This window comes from Coenobita brevimanus, chromosome 69 (assembly GCF_032717465.1).
Source record: "Coenobita brevimanus isolate Jiangsu-jjx chromosome 69, ASM3271746v2, whole genome shotgun sequence".
Taxonomy (NCBI): Eukaryota; Metazoa; Arthropoda; class Malacostraca; order Decapoda; family Coenobitidae; genus Coenobita; species Coenobita brevimanus.
The window spans coordinates 5,549,704-5,573,390 of record NC_137022.1 but is presented as its reverse complement, the minus strand read 5'-3'; positions in this window follow the sequence as shown (position 1 = coordinate 5,573,390).

Sequence of the window (23,687 nt, the reverse complement as noted above, 5' to 3'; positions counted from 1 at the left end):
TCCATCTCCTGTTGTCCAGTTTGAGTTTTCTAAGGTAGCTAATAATGTTCTTTTGATCGTGGAGACATCAGCAGTTATTTCACTGAGCACATGATTTGTAGTAAGCTCCCTTACAAGATCTACAATCTTATGTAATTCTGGGATTATACCTGGCAAGAAGTTCATACCTCCAGAAAATTTCTTCAAAAATTCAGTTTTATATTCATCATATGTCTTAGTTCGGAGAACCTTGTCTGACTTAAGTTTCCTGCCAGGCATCTTCCCTGATTTATCGAAGAAGAAAAACTAGCAGTTTTCTCTTGTTCATCTGTAATGTGCCTTTTTATGAAGATCTGTTCGCAGTGATTAACCAGTGAAATTACATTAATATGGTCTTTTTCTGTGTCAGAGAATTTTGGGGCAGTTTTATCCTCATGGTAGATGTAAACTTGGGGTGGGGATGTTTGATCCATGGTATTCATTTTCACTTGTTGCTCTGTTAATATAACTTGGACTTGTTTATCGTTGTGCGAGGGAATAGTGGAATAGGTTTTCCCTGAACGATGAACTCTGTCAAGTATATTTTCATAGGTATGCAAGGCAGAGACTAAGTCCTCACTCGCTACATCAAAAGGGTGTTTGCCAATCATCATCATCATCTAGAACTGAGGTATTAGTTTCTTTATCTTTAGTTTGCAGTGAATTTTGTAGGGTGGGTGTGTTGCCCTGGTGCCCTCCTAGTTGTGTATTTGCAGTGGGCACTAACTGTGTATCATCTGGTACTAACACGGGTGGAGGTGAAAATGTTCCTGTCATATCATTCAGATAAAAAGAATTCATGTTGTTAAGGTATGGTGTTATGAAATACGTCTTTTGTTTATGTCCTAACTAAATTGATGAGTAAATGAGTTGTAATGAATGATAGATAGTGAGTGTATAAGTGTATATATAAAAATAAGTAAAGGAGGTGATTGTACCTAATTTAAAGCACTGAGATGAAATGAGTAAGTATAATTACACCCACTTGATACAGATGGTCACTCGGAGAGGTGAGTCGAAAGCAGATGTCGATCTCGGAAGATAAATACAGAGTTGAATGAAGATCTCCTCTCGATAATTCCAGGGCTGTGTAGATGGACGATATTACTCAGAAAATTCCATGGCCTGATGAATGTAGTGGTTAACAACTGTACTCACAGGCGAACCTCACCACAGAACGTCGAATTCCCACTCAGTACTGTGGAAATAAATGAGTATGAGTAGGAGCATGAGTAACGAGTAGTGGGTGAGAAGTGCCTGGTGTCAGTCACACGTTGATTGGCGTGGTGTCGTCTCAGTGAACACGCATAGTGACGTCGTCTCAGCAGATACACATGGTGACGTCGGCTTCCCACGCTGGTTGCTGTGGTGGGTAACTGAGTAGCGATGAGTCACCTGAGTGAGGAAAGGTGAGTAAGATGCGTTATAAATGTGGCTCTGGTGTTTGCCGTGTCGTCTTGACCTCTGCGTCAGCGATGGAGGTAGGGGAGAGTAGAAGAGAGCATTGGGGATCTAGTGCTTGTTGCTTTGTTCTTGCTTTTCATTTACTTGTTTTTTTTTTTATTCTTCTTGCTGCTGCTTGAAGTTGCATGAAGAAGATTAAAGAGTTGTCTTGTAGACTTGTTATTTGTAGTTAATTGTAGAGCTTGTTGATCCTCACTCATAACTCGTAGTTGCAACTGTATGCTCGTAGACTTGTGGGCTCGTAGACTCGTAAACTCGTAGACTCGTTCTTCTCATTGTATGCTCGCTTGTGGTTACTTGATCGTAGAATTGTAGTAATGTAGAATCAGCTGTTGAACTGGAGCTGATCCTGGTTACAGTTTCGCCTGCTTTTGTAGAGATGAAGGTTCATAGGCACAGAGTCGATTGTTACTGCACTGCCACCATTTATTGTTGGAACTTCGTAGCCACCATTTATTTATAATTTATGTAACACTTTAGTCTTGCAATAGGTAAGTCTTGAGTTTTGGCTAAAGTTATTTTGGTAATTGAAGAGCAGCAGGAGTTAAAGATGAATACAAGAAGATGAACTTGATTTATTATCTTCAAAGAAAGTCTAAGCTGAGCAGCGTGTGTATTACACAGGGACTTAATTTACTAAGTCTAGTCAGACCCCCTCTTCTTATTTGATCTCTCCACTACCTGCCGGTTCTATGGCTTGCCCTGTTCTGAGCTCCGATTCCTACATTCTTGTATAGCAGGGATCGTGTCATGTGGGCTATACTGTTGTGAAGCTTCTATAACACTGTATGCCTGTGTATGTACAGCTTATGGTTAAGGTGACCAGAGTCCCGCTTTTAGGCGGGAGAGCTCCGCTTTTTGGGCGTCCGTCCCGCTTTTTAAATTGTGACTAGAATGTCCCGCTTTTTAAGCAAACTAGCTAAATTGTCCCGCATTTAGAAACTTACTGTTGCATTAGATATAACATGACCTTCTTTTATGAAATTAAGATGAACTAGAAAAATTATGCATAATCCTAACCAAATGAAATACCGAATTGTTAATATAAAATCTGCAATGCTCACTAGCTGGTAACTTTGGTTGACCCATTCACTGTACCGTACAGTAGGTTTGGAGTTCGTAGGAGACGTTAGTGTTTGATTAGCAGCCTCAGTTTGAGGTGTAGTGCAACAGCAGTCGCTGTCACATTAGTCAATATCTATCTGTCTGTATATCTGTCTATCTATATATCTATCTATATCTGCACAACCACCCACACACACACACACACACACACACACACACACACACACACACACACACACACAAGTGCGCGCGTGTCCCGCTTTTAGCTCCAATAAATCTGGTCACCTTACTTATGGTGCACGACCAGCATTCCTTCACTTAAGAGTTGCAAGCTAATTTCCTTTTCCCACACCTTTTCTGGTGCTCTATCTATCTATCTATCCATCATGCTATCTATTATGATTTGTATTTATAATATGGAGTCCTGACACTTTCATGATTCTTTGGATGTCACCATTCGCTCAGTACCACCTAATGACAAACTGATTCTGTTTGGAGAGTTTAATGCCAGAGCAGGAAAAGATAATCACCTCTGGGAAGGCAGTATGGGCTACCATGGAGTTGGTAACATGAACAACAATGGTCTTAGACTGCTTTCCTTCTTCTCAGAGAACAATGTGGTTATCATCAACACCAACTTTCAACTTAAGAATAAACACAAGACCTCATGAATGCACCCATGATTCTAGACATTGGCACCTAGTTGACTATGTTACTGCAAAGTAGCGAGATCGAAAAGAAGTTCTTATAGCCCGAGCTATGAGAGGTGCTGAGTGCACAACAGACCATACCATAATGGTCATCAAACTGCAATTAGTCATATGCCCACAAATGCACCGCAGACCTTCCATCAAGAAACTAAACTGTAACAGTGTAAGGGATGTGATAACTTGTAACGTCTTCTGCAACACTGCTACATACAAGCTCTCTCAGTGCCCACACTTGATCCAAACAACAATTCAACAAACCTAGACACAGACTGGCAAAGCATTCAAACACTGCTCCAAAGCACTGCAGAATAAACCCTATGCTTCTCCACTTGCTGTCATAAACATTGATTTGATGAAAATGCTGACAACATACATGACCTTCTTGCAATGAAGAATAGGGCACATAACTGGTTGGCTAATCCTAGCTTATTAACCCTAAAACTGAATTCCAGCATCTCAGAAGTGAAACCAAGAGAAAACTGCGTGGCATGGAGAACAAATCGTGGACTAGGCAAGCAAAAGATCTGCAAACACTGGCTTATATCAACGACCAACATGGGTTCTACAAGTCCATTAAAACCATCAATGGGCCAACCAAACACAATATCAACCATGTTCAATCAGCAGAGGGATGACTCCTGAAAATAAACATAGTATTCTGGAAAAATGGGCACAACACTTCAACATTTTACTGAAACAAAGATACATGTTGGAGTACAACATCCTTGATACCATCCAAAATATGCAGATCTCAGTGTCCCACTTACACTTGCAGAAACTGTTCAGGCCATCTGCTCTCTGAAAAACAACAAAACCCCTAGTCCTCATGGATTACTATCTGAACTGATAAAAAAGGGTGGCCAGTTACTGCATTAGCTCCTCCATAATCTCATACTGACTATCTGGAGCAAAAGAACAAATTCCATCTGAATGGCTTACTTCTGATATTGTAACCATCAGCAAGAAATAGGATCGCTCAAACTATGATAGCAGAGGCATCGCCCTCCTTGTGAATGCTACTAAAGTACTAGCCAAGATAATGTTATCCAGCCTGAAGAAATATTTGACTGAGTTAACACTTCCTGAAACGCAATGTGGATTATGGACGGAACAAAATATCTGTGGTATCATCTTTGCTGCCCTAGAGATAGAGATATGCCACCAGCAGAACCCTGACTTGTATATTGCATTCATCGATCTTGCAAAAGCATTTGACACTGTCAACAGAGAACTTTTATCGAATACTTTTTTTTTTAAATTTGGGGTTCCATATAAATTTCTTACATCCTAAAGAGCCTGCACGACAACATGAATGTTCGTGTGTTCATAGGTGGGAGCAAAATCGAACCCTTCAATGTTGATGTGAGCATAAAGCAGGGATATGTTCTGGTTCCTGTCATTATAAACATCTACCTCACTGCAGTCACTTTTAAGCCACCAACAACTGAACTCTGATAGAATTAAAATCCAGTTACCTCAGGACAATAACTTATTTACTCTCAGACGTCTTCAAGCACAATCAGAGACTGTAATAGCTCATTTCCTAGAGCTGCAATATATTGATGGCCGTCCCGTCCTTGTACGCAGAAGCCCTACAACAGTCTCATATCATAATTTTCGACAAATGACATGTGACGTGGCTCCGAATTAATGTCAATAAAAAGGAAATACTAACTCAGAGAAGCAACCCAACAGAGCCTCTTGCATTTCAGATAAATGGCAAATGTGTAAAAAAGGTGTAGAATTTTACCTACCTTGGAAGTGTGCTCACAGATAAACATAACACTGATGCAGAAGTCCTTGCACGAATCAACCACGTCCCAGCCTCTTTTGTGCGTCTCATATCCAAAGACTTTGAAAACACAAACTTTAACCCGCCCTATCCCGACGTTTTCTGGGCAGTGGTACGCCCCAGTCCCGACATTTTTGGACCTTTTTATTTTTTTTGGCTCAAACATCCGCTTCTGGTGAGAAACATCGAAAATTCATAGAGAAATCGCTCACCTGAGGTTTAAAATACTCGATCTAGGTACAAGTACTTCCTTACCTGACTGGGTTTTCTGACAGGCTGGCACCAAAGAAAACGAGTTCTATGGGAGGGTAACTATTTTATCCACTCATAAACAGTATTTATTTATTTACTTGGTACGAATTTATATGTAGTACAAGAGTATATTGGCTTTCAAACAGTAATATAGGCATTATAAGCATTGTTTCACTCACTAACTCATCACCATTCATGACTTTTTTTTTCCCACATTACCTGATCATCATTTCTGACTGTTTCTTCCTCTAATGCTATGTAAACTTTGTCCTCCACATTGTCATCGATTGGGGAATCACTCTGGCCCTGAATGTCTTTATTGGCCAGGTCACTGGTAACAGGTGAATTGCCGAGACAATGGCGTGCTGGGGGGGGGAGAGGTTAAGCCGTGTAAGGCATTGTCCCTGTTTGGCATCTTGTAGAGGAATAGAGGAAGGTGCCCCGTGTATACGTGCCAAAAATCACTCGTGAAATCACTCTCGAAAATTGAAAATTGTGCAACTTAGGGACCTTGCAATGTTGCCACGTTAATTCCTGGACTACTTACCAGCGTCACATCAAACAGCTTGAGTCTTTTCACATCGGACACCACATCCTTGGACTCTTATGGGAAGATAAAGTCTCTCACTCACAAATTCTCCACAGGACAAATTCAGCTAGCATTGAAAACATGCTGGCTAAACGACAGCTTAGATGTATCAGACATGTATTCTGCACGCCTGAGCACCGCCTTCCTCCCCAGGTTCTGTATGGCCAACTCCCTGCACCAGGTCGCAACCCAGGGGGACAGAAGAGATATAAAGATCATATAAGGACAACCCTGAAGAAATGCAGCATCATACCAAAACATCTTGAAATCGATGCCTCTAACAGAAAGCAATGGCAAGCCCTCTGCAAAGAATGAACCATTCATCTTGAAAAAGCTCGGAACCTGGCCAGAGAAGAGCATAGACATTGGAGGCACAACCAAAATAGAATTTTCCTGGTAAACCCGGACTTGACATACCAACTGTGTGGCACAATTTGCGGATCCAGAACTGGTCTGCACAGTCACACACATTGGCACCAAAGACTGAGGAAAACACCATCTTGGTGAGTACAGTAGCCGTCGTCTTCTGAAGTAGAAGAACAGCTTTATGGACGTGTGTGTGTGTGTGTGTGTTCTTACCTAATTGTTCTTACCTAATTGTATCTTTACAGGAATGAGTCAAGCTCGTACTGTCCCGTGTCTTAAACCATATTTATCGTACATATCCTTAAATTTGTGAATTGTTTTGGCACACACTATTTCATTCGGTAGTGCATTCCATTGATCAATTGCTCTGTTCGGGAAACTGAATTTCCTTACGTCTTTATCACCTCTCTTCTTATGCAGTTTTTTGCAGTGTCCTCTTGCTGATGCTTCTCCATATGTTAAGTAATCATTTATGTCTTTTTTCTCCTTTCCTGATATGCACTTATATAGCACTTATATAGCATTATCATGTCACCTCTTTTCCTGTAGTGTTGGTAGATTCAGTTTATTTAGTCTTTCTTCGTGTGTGTGTGTGTGTGTGTGTGTGTGTGTTGTAAGTGATGTTCCATGCTTTTAACTTTATCAAGGTAATTTTTTTTATAACCCGGGCAAATAAACAAAAACTCTTCAGTTGCATGGAATGATGCAGTGGAAAATATCACTCCTCTTTTTGCCGAGAGACAATATCATTGACTCTAAAGAAGTCAAAATAGACAACTGACTGGGGCAGCTGTGCGTAGCAAGTGAAGGAGAGGACGGAAGGAAGTGGCGATGAGTAGAGTTGAAGAGGGGATGGTGAGAGAAAGAGGAGAATGGAAGACAAGGCTGGGAAAAGAACTGGGGATGAGAAAAGGAGGATAGGGACACTATTGACCTACTCTTGACTAGTGGAGTGACTGTGTTATTATATATGGGTACAGAGGGAAGGTGAAACTTTTGACAAGGTGTGACTGTCAAGGTGATGTGTTGGTGAATGCAGAAAGAGTTGAGGTGCTGGAAGATATGTAATACCTGTGTGCAGTTATGGAATAAAGAAGGAGGTGTGTAATGGAAACGGAACGAAGAGTTGTATAGGAAAAAAAAAAAGCGACTGTAGTTAGGGCGGTCATGATGCAAAAAAGGAAGATAAGAAGTACAGAGACTGAAAGATATATTGTACTGTACATGACTAGACTTCCTTTGATGCACCTCGCAAGTTTAACTCTTCTGGCGATTTTTCTTTATAGCGTTCGTACTTCTTCATATAATCAGCCCTGTTTAGCAGATGAAGATGATGATGATGATGATGTCGCTGCGGATCAGGTAACCATGAGTTTTCAGCATCCATCATAATGCAAAACCTGAATAACAGTATGTTTCCGTGAATATCCAGATCAAACGGGTGTTCTATATCACATTAATGGGTAAAACCTTAATTTTCAGTGCAATTCATTGTCATACAAGATTGTCACTAGCGGGCAGGAATATTCATGGAAGTTAAACTACAGTATAGATACACTCTTATCCACGTAAAATTCGTAAAAACATTCAGGTACAAGTAAGTTACACCCATAATTTCCTTTTCATGTCTTTCTTACTACTGTCAGGCTTTTTTTTTTTTTTTTTTTTTTTTTTTAAGCTTAACCCGTCACATCCCGAGCACTTTCGCACCTCCAACACCCCCCAGTCCCGAGCATTTTTGGAAAAATTTTTTTTTGGCTAAAACCTCAGCTTTTGGTGAGAAAATTCATAGAGAAATCGCTCACCTGAGGTTTAAAATACTCGATACAGGTAGGAGTATCTCCTTACCTTACAGGGTTTTCTATCAGGCTGGCTGCAAAGAAAACGAGTTCTATGGGAGGATAACTATTCCACACCACTCACAAAGGGTATTTATTTATTTATTTGGTACGAATTTATATGCAGTACGAGAGTATATTGGTTTTCAAACAGTAATATAGGCATTATAAGCATTGTTTCACTCACTAACTCATCACCATTCCTGACCTTCCTTTGCCACATTACCTGATCATCATTTCTGACTGTTTCTTCCTCTAATGCTATGTAAACTTTGTCCTCTTGGGGAATCACTCTGACCCTGAATGTCTTTATTGGCCAGGTCACTGGTAACAGGTGAATTGTCGAGACAAAGGGGGGGGAGGTTATGCAGTGTAAGGCATTGTACCTGCTTGGCATCTTGTAGAGGAATAGAGGAAGGTTTCCCGTGTATACGTACAAAAAATCACGCACGAAAATTGAAAATTGTGCAAATTAGGGACCTTGCAATTGCACGACGTACCAGTACGTCATTGGGACTGGCAAATGTAAAATGTTGCAACGTACCCATACGTCGACGCGACGGGGCGGGTTAAGGCAGTCCTTGTGAAGTAAACTGGTTAGAGACAGAGAGAGATAGCAAAGAGAGAGCGAAGTTAGCAAGGGATATGGGCACGGGGACTTAGGGTACTTGGAAAGAGAGAAAACATGAGACGATTAGGGGATCTTCTGACAATAAATTGTGTTTATTTCTAAGTATTATACTCCAATCAGAGAAGAAACATATGTTGGATAAATCATCACAGTCAAAAAAAGAAAAAAGTAAGATTAACATGAACCAAGAAATTACAAGCATTAATGAGGCTATAGGAAAAAAAGTTTACGTTCATTTTGCCTTGGGCATTTCTCCGTTTGTTTTCTGATGATACAGGGAAGTGTTAAAGCAGATGTACTTTTTCACAGCTTCTTAAATATTTACAAGTTCGAAGGGTGTCTGATAGCCACAGCAACTTTTTCCCAAATCAATTTGTATACCTAATGACCGAGGTAAAACTAGTCGACTTCATCTCGGCGCCAGTTTTGATAAAAGTAGTCCATTTAAATCTAATCACTGTACTATTTTGTTTCCCTGTTACCAGGACAAATTTATTGTCTGTTTTTCATAACTTATAACCTCCATTTCTAACCATTTCTATGACTCTCCTGCCAATTGCTTAGGAAACCTCTTCTCTTAGATCCTTGTTGTCAGGTTCAGTAACAAAAGGAATAAGATAACTACTGTACTGAAATAGTGATTTACGGTAATGTAAGAAGCGAGACAGCTTTACCTTTGATTATCTGATATTAAAATATAAGAATAGAAAAAGTACACCGCACTGAGGTTACTTGCTAGGACAAACACTGGTCACATTAATGAATATATGCTAAATGCTGCTGAGTAGCTGTTATAAAATCATATTTGTAAGTTTTCCGTTTCTCTTTTAAGTTCTACATAAATCTCAGTGTCCATACCTTCAATATATTGTGTGAAAAAAGCATGATGAGGATGAGGACGATAATGAGAAAAGGAGACAGCAGCAAGAGCTCAGCGTCTGTGCTTCCGTCGCAGACCTTTCTTGCAGCTTGTGATGCTGAACTATAGTAAAAACAAAGGAAAAAATAAAAACAAAAAGTGGGGGTAGAAAATGAAGAAAAATAAATAAATGGTGAAAGAGAAAAGAAGAATGGAAAGGAGACAAACAATAAAGGGTTGAACTCGGTACACCTGTAGTATGTCCCATGTCGTTCCACCTTACTTCATCTTGTCTCCTATCTCTCTCGAAGCTTTTAATGATTCAGTATAGTGGTGACTCTGATCTAGTGTGGCTAATGGTAGTGGTTCTGGTAGTTAAAATGATGATGATGATGATGATGATGATTATGGGTATGACTGTTTTGATTGAATATTCAAGCACATAAAAAGTTTTGATAACAGAAGGCCTATTGCCCTGTATCCAGGTTATCTGCTGGGGAAAATGAGAAAAGTATCGAGAGGTTAAAGGATCTCCCTTGCCCACTACACAGTCCGTTAAAGCAGTAAGTTGGAAAGAACAAATTTTTTTCGGCGAGACAGAAAACGAAATCCCATACAGTATGCAGTGTCTAATGTACTGTACAGTTGATAAAATGGTAACGTCCACAATGTCATAATGTCATAATTAAGGTAAGGCCTTGTCTTTTGCGGGGTTTATGTTACATGGACACCCACGAGAAATGAGTTTCCGCGAAGTAATAAAACTCTTATAAAAGGGTCTGCCACAGCCATAATAATATTTAACTATGTAATGGCCTAAAAACCCTTTGTAGTGGCTCAAAACATCACCGGAGATTAGAATATGCTTGTTTAAAGTGTATTTTGAGATGATTTGCCATTTTTTGTTATACCAAAATACATTTAAACTACTTTATTCTATGATCGTTTACTCACCCAGGAAATCCGAGCCGGCAAAGTGGAGTACCACGAAGGACGAAGGCTTACTGTACTGTACTCGTCCCTACACGTCAGCCTGGCAATAAACACACTCATTTAGTTATTGCCTACAACCTCCTAATATTTATCTCCCAAGCTTGTAATGTATCCATAGCTACCACTGTTGATGGTAGTTTAATCACATATTCCAAAACGCATATGTTAAAGCAAGTTTTCCCTATAAAAGTGTCGCGTCTCTTAACAATGATAGTTATTCCACTATATTTAGTTGCAATATCATTTCTGCTTTACCGATTAAGTCTTTATAATTGATGTCACCCAATTTGTTAAGAATGCTAAAAACTTGAATTCAATCCTCCCTAAGTTGACGTTTTTCAGAACAAAACATATTCTGTTTCTAAAGTGGTTTGTCTCTTCGCAAATTTCGCACAATGAGATCAATTTAGTGGCTCATCGTTCTGCTCTCTCTCTCTCTCTCTCTCTCTCTCTCTCAAACTAATAATGTTAGGTGACAAGTTACTGTACTCAGCATTCTAAGTGACGTATAAAGCTTAGATAATACTATGGGTATTTTGCAACCCAAGTTCCCTGCAATGAAGCGGAGCATTTATTTTGTATTAATATTCACTGAAGCAAAACGTTTACAGCTTTTTAAGTCGTTTTCAGTTATGGTAACTGATATATCTTTTCGTCTTTTACTTGTCAAGGAGAGAGAAAAAACATACAATACGGAAAGTGGAAGGTAAACAGGAAAAGAAACGGGAAAGAAAAAAAAACACGAACAATGGAGAATGGAAGAAGGGAGAGCAGAATGACTTGGAGACATGCGAATAGAAAGGAAACAAAAAAAAAAGGGAAAAACAAAATAATGAAAAGAAACAATCGAAGGGGAGGGAGAAAAACTGAAAAAAAAAAAAAAACAAGAAAGGGAGAAAGAGCGTCAGAACAAAATAAGGCTTCAGTAGTTAGTATGAAAAAGAAAAAAAAATAGAAGTGAGAAAGAAAAGTAAGGGAGGAATGGGCAAAGGTGTAAATTCAGTACACCTACAATAGAGCCCTAGGCCGCTCCATCTTACCTCATCTCGTCTACTGCTCTTGTAGCTTCTGATGTTGAAATATAATGGACAATAAAACAAAAGGAAAGAGATTTAAAGAAAAGGAATAAAAGAAAGATACATAACGGAAGAGAATTAAAACAAATGGACGGAAATATAAAATAAAGGAAAGAAAAGGAAAAACGCGAGAGAAAAGTAGAAAGAATGGGAAGTAGAAGCAAAGAAAGGAAAGAAGAACATTAATAGGAAACAGGAGACGGCAAGGAACTACTTTTTTTTTTTTTTAAATAACAGAACGGAGGAAGGAAAAACAAATGGGAAAAAAAAATAATCCATATACCAGATTACTGGTGTCCTCTATTCATAAAATATCTGTAACAGTTAGACTTGAACAGTTGTAGGTTGAAATTTGGAGGAAAACAACTCTGGGGAAGCGAGTTCCAGAGAGATGCAGTTCGGGGAATGAAAGAATTCTGATAGGCAGAAGTTCTGCAATATGGTTGAGTGACATTCCAGTCATGAGCGCTACCAGATGCCCGTGTAGCACGAGGGAAGGCATGGAGAGGTGGCACCATGGACGCAACTTCGTCTGAGCATTTGCCAAAAAAATAATGCAAGGGAGGCAACATTCTTTCTTACTTGCAAGGGAGGTAGTTTATATGTAATGGCAGGGTTGTTAATGATTCTAAGAGCTTTATTCTGAATTTTGTCTAGTTGTCTTAATGCAACCTCTCCACAACCATTCCACAAGGGTGAGCAATATTCAAGCTGAGAGGACACATGACTCTTATAAATTATAGCTAACTGCTCATCGGCGAAGAAGTTATGGACTCTGTACAATAATCCAAGTTTCTTTGAGGCGGTTTTAGCAAGTGATCTGACATGAGAGGTCCAGCTGAGGGCACTGTTAAGTGAGACACCAAAAATTTCAATACTTTTGGAGATGGGAATATTAGTAGCACTGAAGGTAATGTACGAATCTGGCAATATCTGTCTATTAGTAAACTGTATATATTTAGTTTTACTAGCATTAAAAGAGACAAGGTTGTTTTGTCCCCGTTCACTGATTGTAGCTAGATCTTGATTTATGGAGATGGCTGTACTGAGTTGAGAGGTAGAGATATTAGACTTTGTAAATGGATGTCTGAGTGTGAATGAACTATGTAGTGTTGAGTCATCTGCATATGAGTGAACGGGATTGTGAGTGACAGATAAGAGATCATTAATATGAACCAGAAATAGGGTTGGCGCCAGAACTGATCCCTGCGGCACGCCGGCGTTAACTGAGTGGAAATTCGAATATACATCATCTACTTTTACTCTTATTTTCCTGTCACTAAGATAAGAAGAAATCAAAGGAACAAAAGACGTTAGTCCATAGCAAGGGAGTTTGGACAGCAGGGAACGGTGCCATACTCTGTCGAAAGCTTTAGAGATATCAAGAGCTACTGCATGAGTTTCTCCAAAGAGATCAATTGATTGATGGATGGTATGAGTTAAGAGATTGAGTATGTCAATGGTGGATCTTTCGTGGCGAAAACCGTATTGTCTATCACTGATTAAGTTGCTGGATTCAAGATGTTTAACAATATTCTTATTAATTAAAGTTTCAAATACCTTACCAAGAGAAGATGTGACAGCTATTGGTCTGTAATTGGAGGGGTCAGACGAACTACCTTTCTTTGGAACTGGGTGGATATTGGCTTCTTTCCATGAATTTGGGAATAAAGAAGTACGTATGCATAGTCTGAATAATTTGGCTAGGACAGAGGCAAGTTCAGGGGAACACTTTTTCAAAACAATTGGCGGAATTCCATCTGGGCCTGGAGCTTTGTTGGTAGGTAAATTGTCTAGGATGGATTTTACGGATCTTGTCTGTATTTTAAGTGGGGCAATTTCGGGAGAATCAAGTTCCAGTATTGAGACATTCTGGCTGGTATCATCTATGGTAGAGTTTCTTGCAAAGGTACTAGCAAAGATATCTGCTTTCCCACGTGGGTCATTTGTAATATTGCCATCTGAAGATTTTAGTGGGGGAGTGGAAGATGACTTGTTAAAGTTATTATTGAAAGAATTAAGAGTTGACCAGAATATTCTATTGTCATTAGGCTTGTTAAGTAGTTTTGATGCTTGCTTTTGAAGAAAGTTTGATTTAGATAGATTTAATACAGCTTTTGCATGATTTCTAGCAATTTTAAATTGGGAGAGTGATTCAGATGTTTTTGATTTTAAGTAAGAGTTATATGCTAATGACTTTTGGGCTGTTGCTCTGGCACAATTGCCATCAAACCATATTGGAGAGTTTGATCTTTTAGTGAATTGTTGACTTGGTATGAATAAATCCATACCAGCTAGTATTAAGTCGCAAATGTGGGACTGGGTAGAATTGGGATCACTAGAGAAGAAAGACTGCCATGGAACATCAGCAAGATAATTTCTAAATCCATCCCAGTCTGCCCTGTCAGGTTTGGAATGGGGAGGTGTAGGAGGGTTAACTAATGAGGCTTTGATGAGATTGTGGTCAGAGGATCCAAGTGGTGACAGTACCTCTATCCTGTATTGATCTGGATTATTTGTCAAGAATAAATCCAAGAGATGGGCATTGTGGTCAGGATTATCAGGTATTCTGGTTGGTTGCTTTACCAACTGGGTGAGATTAAACGATTCCGCAAACAGCTCCCATTCTAGACCAGCATCGTCAGTCCGGGCAGAATGCAATAACCATTCAACATTGTGTATGTTAAAATCACCCAAAATGGTAATTTCATTGCCAAGGGCAAGGTCAAGGTTACTCAAGTGAGTGGATATGGAATCAAATACACTGGGTTCTGAAGAAGCATTGGGGGAACGATAAACTACACAGATATATTTGGTAATGTTTTGGCAATTTAATTTATATAATGAGTAATCAAAACTGGATGAAGTGAATTTTAAAATAGTATCAACTGCATATTGGGATTTGATATAACAACAGGTGCCGCCCTTGTTTCGAAAGTTTGTAAGGAGATGGTAACCGGGAAAACAAAATGGAGATATATCGGTAGAGGGTGAGATTTGTGGTTCTGTGAGGAAAAGGGCCAAAGGGGATATGGACTGAAGGAAAAAATGAACTGAGTTTTAATTTGTGGTAAGACCGCGTATGTTGGTAAAGAATAAGGCCGCACAGTCACCTCTTCGCCGAGGAGCATTCCCGGAAACTGCAACAGTCGCTGCCGGCACAGTCGCTTGATGGCGACCGGGAGGACCCTGTGCTTCCAGCCCTACCCTGCCGGCGGTGGCAATCCGAGGTACCACCTCATTTGATTGTAAGATTGCAGCGGCCATTCCTAAAGATGTGAACAGAAGGTGTGATATGTTATGCGCATGTAGTGTGGTGTAGACAGTTGAAGGCAGAGGTATTATGAGAGCATGCTGGCCTACTCTCTGTGTAAATGAATGCACTGAAAATGTTCAGAAAAGGGAGATGGTCAGGATCAAGTCCTGAGGGCTGGTGAAACGGGAGCTCCAGCTCTCCCTATCACCAGCTTGCCATCAACCTCGGGAGAGAGAGAGAAACTGACAAAGAAAGCGATAAAGGTAAAAAGAAAGAAAAGGACATGGGACCAAACAAAGTTTGAACTCGTACATCTGTAGTGAACTTCCAAGCCGCTGCACCTTTCTTCATCTCGTCTCCTACCTTGCTTGTAGCTTGTGGTGCTGTTATATAATTATGATTTTTATATAATGTTCCTAACTGCGGAGATGCTGGTGCTAGCAGTGATCATGATAATGATGATGATGTTAATGATGGTGATGGCGATGGTTAAAGTTATATGTAATGATAGCGGTATGGACGGTGATGATGATGATAATGAAAATGATGACAGATGTTAGTACTAACGGTAACAGCCTTACTTAATCTCGCTTCCTGTCTGTAATGTTGCTTGCGATGCAATAGTGTACTGGAGAAAAACGAAAAGGGAATGAAAAGGAAAAAATAGATGGAGCAGAGGAAACGGAAACAATAAAGAAACAAAGAGTTGAAAAGAAGGGGAAAAGAGGAGCCGAGAATGAAATGAAGAGAGGAAAGAAAACAGGAACAGAGATAATAGAAACGAAAAGAAGAATCGGGAGGAAGAAACAGAAAGGAAATGGCAAGGAAATAAACAAGATAGAAGAATTCAGAGCTTTGAACAAGAATTACTTTGACCAAAAGCATAAATAAAAAAGAAAAGGAGAAGAAAAAAAAAAGAAAAAAAAAAGAAAAGAGAAAGAGTATCTTAAAAACTCTGCATCTTCAGTAGAGTCCTGGGCTTCTCCTTCTTGCTTCAGCTCACCTCCTACTCTCTTGCTCCTACGCCCTTTCTCACTGACGGGCTTCTTGTCTGCCCGTGTCCACTCTTTCGCTGAAAGGTGGACGAATCTAAACAAACAAACAAACTACCTCTTATAGATTGTGATGCTGTAATAGTGTTGAGAAAGAAAGAAAGAGAAGGAAAGAGAGAGAAAGAAGGAACAAGACATGAAAATTTATCAATAAAAAACAAAATGAGAAATCACGCAGAAACAAGAAAGGAGACTTGCAGTGCATACAAGATGGAACTAGGTAAACGTACAGAAGCACCAGGCAGCTCCATCCTACACCATCTTGCCTCCTACCACTCATGTAGCTTGTGATGCTGTAATATAATGGTGGCTCTGATCTAATATAGTTCTATCTATCTATCTATAGCCCGACGCCCTAATCCCGCAAAGGGTGGCCGCAGACAAAACGCCTCCAAGTCACTCTGTCACCCACCGTTTGACTACCCTCCCCCCAACTCACCCCCCCCCCCTCATATACCTCTCAACTCCATCCCTCCACCTCATCCTCGGTCTACCCCTCCCTCTCCCTCCCTCCACCTCACCTACATACACCCTCTTAGTCAGTCTTTCATTCTCCATTCTCTCCACATGTCCAAACCACCTCAGTGTATTTCCCCTAATCTTCTCAACCACATCCACATCTAACCCACAACGTTCCTTCACTTCTTCATTCGTCAACCTGTCCCTCCACGTCACTCCACATGCTCCTCTCAAGTAACTCATTTCCACTGCTCTCACTCTTGACTTGTTCCCCTCTTGCAAGGTCCACGCCTCGCTTCCATACGTCAGGGTAGGGATCACAATACCATCATGCAGTGACTTCTTAACTTCCATACTCACCTCCCTATTTCTCATCACTGCTTTCAGTGTACCAACAACCTTCCTTCCCTGCTGTACCCTTTCACGTACTTCATCCCCCAAAGTTCCATCCTTACTCATCACACTACCCAAGTACTTGAATGCACTCACATTCTCCATATCCTCACCATCCAACCTCACTGCATACTCTGTGACTTCATTCCTCTCAAACACCATAACTTTACTTTTCTTTACATTAACTTTCAGCTTCCTCCTCCTACACACTGTTCCAAATTCATTCACCAAACCTTGCAACTCCCATTCATCTTCACTCAACAGTACTGTATCATCAGCAAACAGCAACACCGGAAGCTTCCAAATCTCACCCTCATTCATTAGGGCCAGCCCCACATCCACTGCCCTACCTTGCACCTCCTTTACAACCCCATCCATATATATATTAAACAGCCATGGAGACATCACACACCCCTGTTTCAGTCCCACACTGAGATCAAAGAACTCACTCAGCTCACCATCCACTCGCACCGTAGCCCTAGCTCCCTCGTACATACTCTTCACAGCACTCAACAATTTCCCCTCCACTCCATATATTCTTAATACCTTCCACATACCTTGCCTATCTATTCTGTCATAAGCTTTCTCCAAGTCCATGAAGGCAGCATACACTTTCCTTCCCTTCTCTAGATATTTCTCCACTAAACATCTTAGAACAAATATCTGATCTACACACCCTTTTCCCTTCCTAAATCCCCCTTGTTCTTCTCCAACTAGCTCCTCTGTCATATGCCTAACCCTATCAATGAGTCTTCTACCATATATTTTACCAGTCACACTAAGAAGGCAAATACCCCTATGGTTACCACATACTTCTCTCTCCCTTTTTCCTTTGTACAGAGGAACAGTTATACCTGATTTCCAGTCCTCTGGAACCCTTCCCTCTTCCCAAGCCAATCTACACAACTTCCATATCCACTCCACAACAATCTCACCCCCATACCTAAGCATTTCACCACACACTTCATCAATTCCTGGGGCCTTTCCCAGCTTAATCTTCTTCATCGCTTCCACTACTTCCGCCCTACTGATCTCTTCCTCCCTCCTCTCATCTCTTCTTCTCCCAGCCATTCCCCAGTCACTTATACTCACACTACTCTCACTCTCTACATTCAACAAATCCTCAAAGTGCTCCTTCCATCACCTCAATTTCTCTCTCTTCTCCACCAGCAATCTATTATTCCTATCTTTCACTCCCCTACTATTTCCCCTTTCACACTGCCTTACTTTCTTTACCTCCTTCCAAAACAATTTCTTACTCTCCCTCCATTTCACACTCAGATTCCTCCCAAACTCTTCATCCACTTTCTTCTTACTCTCCTTCACCAGTCTCTTAACCTCCCTTCTCCTGCTCACATATACCTCTCTCTTCTCTCTCTCATCTTCTCCCCTACCTCTACTCGCCAACCATTCACCATATGCCTTCTTCTTTTGTTCCACAGCTCGTTTCACCTCATCATTCCACCATGCTGTCCCTTGCACACCCTTGCATCTCCTCCTCACTCCACAAACCACCTCACACGCTGCACCTATCTCTTCCGTGAATATCTTACAGACCTCTTCCACCCCTTCCATCTGCTCTAGCTCATACCTTCCCAGTCTTTCTTCCACTATGCTCTTATACTCTGTCATTTTCTCACTATCTTGCAATTTCTCCACTCTTCTCACAGGAGCTGCTTCTCCACTTTCTTTGCATCTCTACCTTGGCCATCACAAAGTGATGGTCCGAGACTCCATTCCCCCACCCTCTCCACACTCTTGCATCCAACACTTGTCTTCTCATTCGCTCATCCACACACACGTAGTCTATCATTGCCTTTCGTTCAACAAGTTCACCATCCATCCTCCACATTACTCTCCATATATACCGGTGGATCATCTTATGACGAAAGTAGGTGTTGGCTATTGCCAACCCCTTACAAGCACAGATGTCCACCTCGTACAAGCAGGGATACTGGGGGAGTATTCTTGAAACCCCCCTACCCCCAGGGGGGGGGTTAATACTGATGATGATGGCGGTGATGGTGGTGACGGTGATGATGATAGTGGTTATAGTGATGATGGTGATATGCAGTGGGCTCGTGCTAGTGAAAATAACCTTGCTTCATCCCAGCCCCTACTTCTCGTGTAGGTTAGGATGTAAAACAGATGGGAAAGAATGGGGCAACGTAGAGATAGACTATAAGGGTAAAGGAAGGGAAATAAAGAAAAAGAACTAACTAGTAAGAAAGTAAAAGAAGAAAACGAGAGTATAAAAGAGTAAAGAATGAGAGTTATGAAACAAGTAAAAAGTACTGTAAGCTGGATTACAAGAAGATGAGAAGGATTAGAAAACTATAAAGGAAAAGGAAACTAGAAAGGAAAAGGAAATAAAGGAGACCAAACAAATGATGAAAAAAAAGAAAAAGAACAAGAGAGAGATAAAGGAAGATAAAAAAAAAAAAGAGAGACGCGATGATGACTGGGTTGAACTAGAGACATCTTTATTCTTGTCTCATGTCGCTTCACCTTAATTCCCCTTGGCTCCTAATTCTCTCGTTGTTTTATTGCTGCAAAATAGGGAAGAAAGACCTGGTACAACAACAAGAAGGTAGGGGAGAAAAAAAATAAAGAAAGGGATGAGACGTTAGGGCTAAAAAGCAGAGATAAACAATAAAGAAAACGACAAACAAAAATAAAGGAAAGAGTGAGATATGAGTGATAATTAGAAGATCAGAAGAAACTTAGGATGGGAATAAAACAACGTGAACTAAATGAGAAGAGAGAGAAAAAAATAAAGATGGAAAGTGAAGTACTGTATAAATGGGGTGTTAGCGCCGAAGTGGTGACATGTACAGGCATAGCATAGTATGTAGGAGGACTGCTGTGCCTCGAGGAGCGGGCTGGGAAGCCAATGCCCGGAGTCAGAAGCATAAGTAAAAAAAAAAAAAAGTAATAAATCACGTGTAGCCGAGTCCCAGGCAGCTCCAACTTCATCAGCCGTTTGAGTGTCCACTGCAAGACTGGCCTATCCCGACCGAAGTGGGGACGATACAGCCTATGTATCTCTACCAAGTGGCTTAGGCTGTCTGGTAGAAATTGTATGTAGGGTGAGAAGTGCTTGTAAGTGTGACTGTATTGTTGGAGTTGCTTTGGATGTGTGAACCAAGTGTAATCGGCCCTCACAAGCCGACTGGGTGCAGGCATACTTTATAGTTTGCAACACTGGTTCAACCACAGCATCCCTTATGTCCGCCAAAGCAGTACATGGCCGGGAGAGCACTCCCAAAGTTTCTTACCCTGGCGGGGCGCGAACCCTGGTTCTCCCATGTACGAAAACGCACACTTTACCACTGCACCACAGAGGCTTCCTCTCCAACTTGCTTCACCATATATCTTATATCTCCTATAGCTTACGGTGAGGTAGTTTTGTGTGGCAAGAAGGGAGAAAAAAAAAGGAATGAGAACGAAAAGGAGACAGTAAGGAACTAAAGAGGAGGCAGAGTGGTAAATGGGAAATATATAAGAAATACACACACACACACACACACACACACACACACACACACACACACACACACACTCACAAAAAAAAAAAAAAAATCGGCTAAATAATGGAAATGCAAATAAAAGGACACCAAAAAAGTCCATTATGATGATGAAGGAAGAGGAAGATGACAATTGAAAAATCCATCCATCCATCCATCATCCAATCCTACATTGCCCCATGAGGAGCGTAGCAGACCGGGGCTAGGCAGTTGGTCCCTACAGTTAAGATGAGAGTGACCAGCCTCACTCATCCCTGAGTGGCATTACATGAGCAATCAACCCCAACCATTCCTTGGATATAAACCCTCACCGGCTAAATCCGATTGGAGCGCAGTAATTACCCACTAAACCACCAGGCGCCAAATTTGGTTATATGGTTACCACCCAACGTAGTAAATGGTTTCCTGGTGTACAGGAAACCATTTGGCTTGTCACTCAGTGCACAGTCACCCACAGGCAGAAGGAAGTGGAATGAATGAAGGAAAGAAAGACAGAAGAGAGAGTGTAAAATTACCCGTTGGCAGAAGGGCAAGGAAAGAATGAAGGAAAGGAAGACAGAAGAGGATGGAAGGAAAGAAGGATGGAGGAGAGGAGAGGGCAGACACCCAACAGCAGCACTACACTGAGTGAGTGGATGGTGTGCGCCCCCACCTACCACAAATAAGAGACACAAAAACAAAAAGACACAGACAGTAGTGGCTGTGATGTAAAAAAGCGGATGGTGAAGGATGTGATTGTGATGATGATGATGATGATGATGATGATGATGATGTTGATGATGACAGTTAAGGAGGTAATAGTTATGATAATGATGATGATGAAGGAGGTGATAATGATGATGATGACGATGATTGTGATTTTAGTGATGATGATAATGGTGACAGTGATAATGATGATGATGATAATGATGATGATTATGATGATGATGATGATGATGATGATGATAGTGATGATGATGATGATGATGACAGTGAAGGAGCTGATAATGCTGCTGCGGCTGCTGATGCTGATGACTGATGATGATGATGATGAAGGAGGTGATAACAATGATGATGATGATCATGATGATTTTGATGGCACTGGAGATGATGATGATGGTGACAGTGATGATGATGATGATGATGATGGCAGTGGAGAAGGATGCGAGAATGGTGACGATGAAAATGATGATGACAGTGGAGATGATAGTAAGGATGATAATGGTAGTGATAATGACGAGGATAATGACAGTGCAGCAAGTAACAATGATCAGGATAGTGCAGATGGTGACAGTGGAGATGGTTATAGCGATGATGATGATGTAGGTTAGATTTAATGTGAATAATGTTAACTTTGGGAAAATGATGATGATGATGATGATAAGGATCATGATGGTGATGTTGAGGATGATGGTGGTAGTGGTGGTGGTGGTGTACATTTAGTCAGTACTGATAATTATAGTCCTCTTCATCTCCCCACCTACCTTTCTTGTTGTTGTGATGCTGTAATGCAGTGAGGATGAGAAAAAGAAATGGGAAGGAAAGAGTGTAAGAAAGAAATAAACAGAAATGGAAAAGAAGAGAGCTACTGAGAAAAAGATAAACAATAACAAGGATATGACAAAAAGGGTTAGAAAAATGAGAATCAATGAACAAAATGCTGAAAATTGGAGATTGAATGGAGAAAGTTAAAAAGTATAGGAGTGAACGATACGAAGAGGAGAAAAGAAATAAAACAAAGAAAGGAGACAGGAGGAAGAAAAGAGAAAGTGAAAGAAAGAAAGAAAAAGAAAACAGAGAGGCGTAACAGAAAAAAGGAAAGAAGAAAGGAAATTAGAATTAAAAAAAAAGGCCCTGAAATAAATGGTGGAACATCAGACACCTTTATTAGAGTTCCTGGTCGATCCATCTCACTTTACCTTGACTTCTACTTGTTTGGTTGCTTTACTGATGTATTATAGTGAAGAAAGAAAAAGGAAAGAGAAAATAAAAGAGATGGATAGAGAAAAAAAGCAGTGAAGAAAAAATGAAAGGGAAATCATAGAAGGAAGGATAAAGAAAATACAGAAAAGATAGAAATGACACAGAAGAAAAAAAGTGATGGAAATAAAAACTTAGAAGCAAGAAGAGATGAAGTAGCATGAGGCAAAACGATAAATTTAAGAAAAGAAGGGAAGAAAAAAGAAAGTAAATAAGAAATGAGGTATACTGTACATAATATAGATGTTACATCGGTACACCTGTAGTAGAGTCCCAGGTCGCTCCACCTAACTTTCTCTCACTTCCTACCTCTCTTATAACTTTTGATGCTAAAATTTTGAAAAAAAGAAAAAGAAGCGATAAAGAAAGATGGAGAAAAAAGAAATGAAGATAGTAAGAGAAAAAATGAAACATGCAAAAAATAAAGAAGGAAAATAATAACACAGGGTGTTGGAGAAAGTATGTAAGAAAAGGAGGCATTTGTCTTAGGACTGAACTCAGTACTCCTGTACTAGAGTACCAGGCAGCTCCACCTTACTCCATCTCGTCACCTGTCTCTCTTGTAGCTTGTGATGAAGCAGTATAGCGGTGGATTTGATATAAGGGACGAATTGGTGATAATGGTGATGGGGACAGAAAACAAAGGATCGGAGCGCAGGAGACAAGAAACAGCAGGACCCACGTTCCAGCTGATGGAGCCGTTACAAAGGCATATCCCTGAAAATCATCGAATCGGATCGGATGGGGGTGTTCATTATGGGGGTGGTGATGATGGTGGTGTGGGTAGTGTTGCTGATGGTGATGCAGGTTAGTTTTGATGATGGGTAATTGTGTGAATAATGACCGGTATGATGATGATGATGGTAATGATTTCATTTGTTTACTATTGATGATAATAAACTTACTTCATGGCGCATCCTACCTGTCTTGTAGCTTGTACAGTAATACTGTAATATAAGAGAAAAAGGAAATAGGAATCACACAGAAGAAATAGATGGACAATGAAAATGAGCCAATAAAAAAGAAAAAGAATGTAATGAGAATGAAATACGAGACTTAATTACAGATAATGAGCATGACTGTCAGCCATATGCAAAACGAGAGAAGGGATTAAAAAAAGGTAAAATTGGGAGAGGAGTAAAAAATACGCAAGCAAGGAGTAAGAACATTGGAATGCAAATGATATGCGAAGAAAAGGAAGAGTGTGAACCAAACCAGTATAAGTGGAAAAAAAAAAAAAAAAAAGGAGATGAGCGGGGTACTCAAAAGTAAAACAAACCGAAGTAGGGTCAAAGTCCAGACATCGTTTTTAATCCCAGGTCGTTCCACCTGACTTCCCCTTGGACTTTTCTTCTCTTGTAATTTTATTGCTGTAATACAGAAAGAAA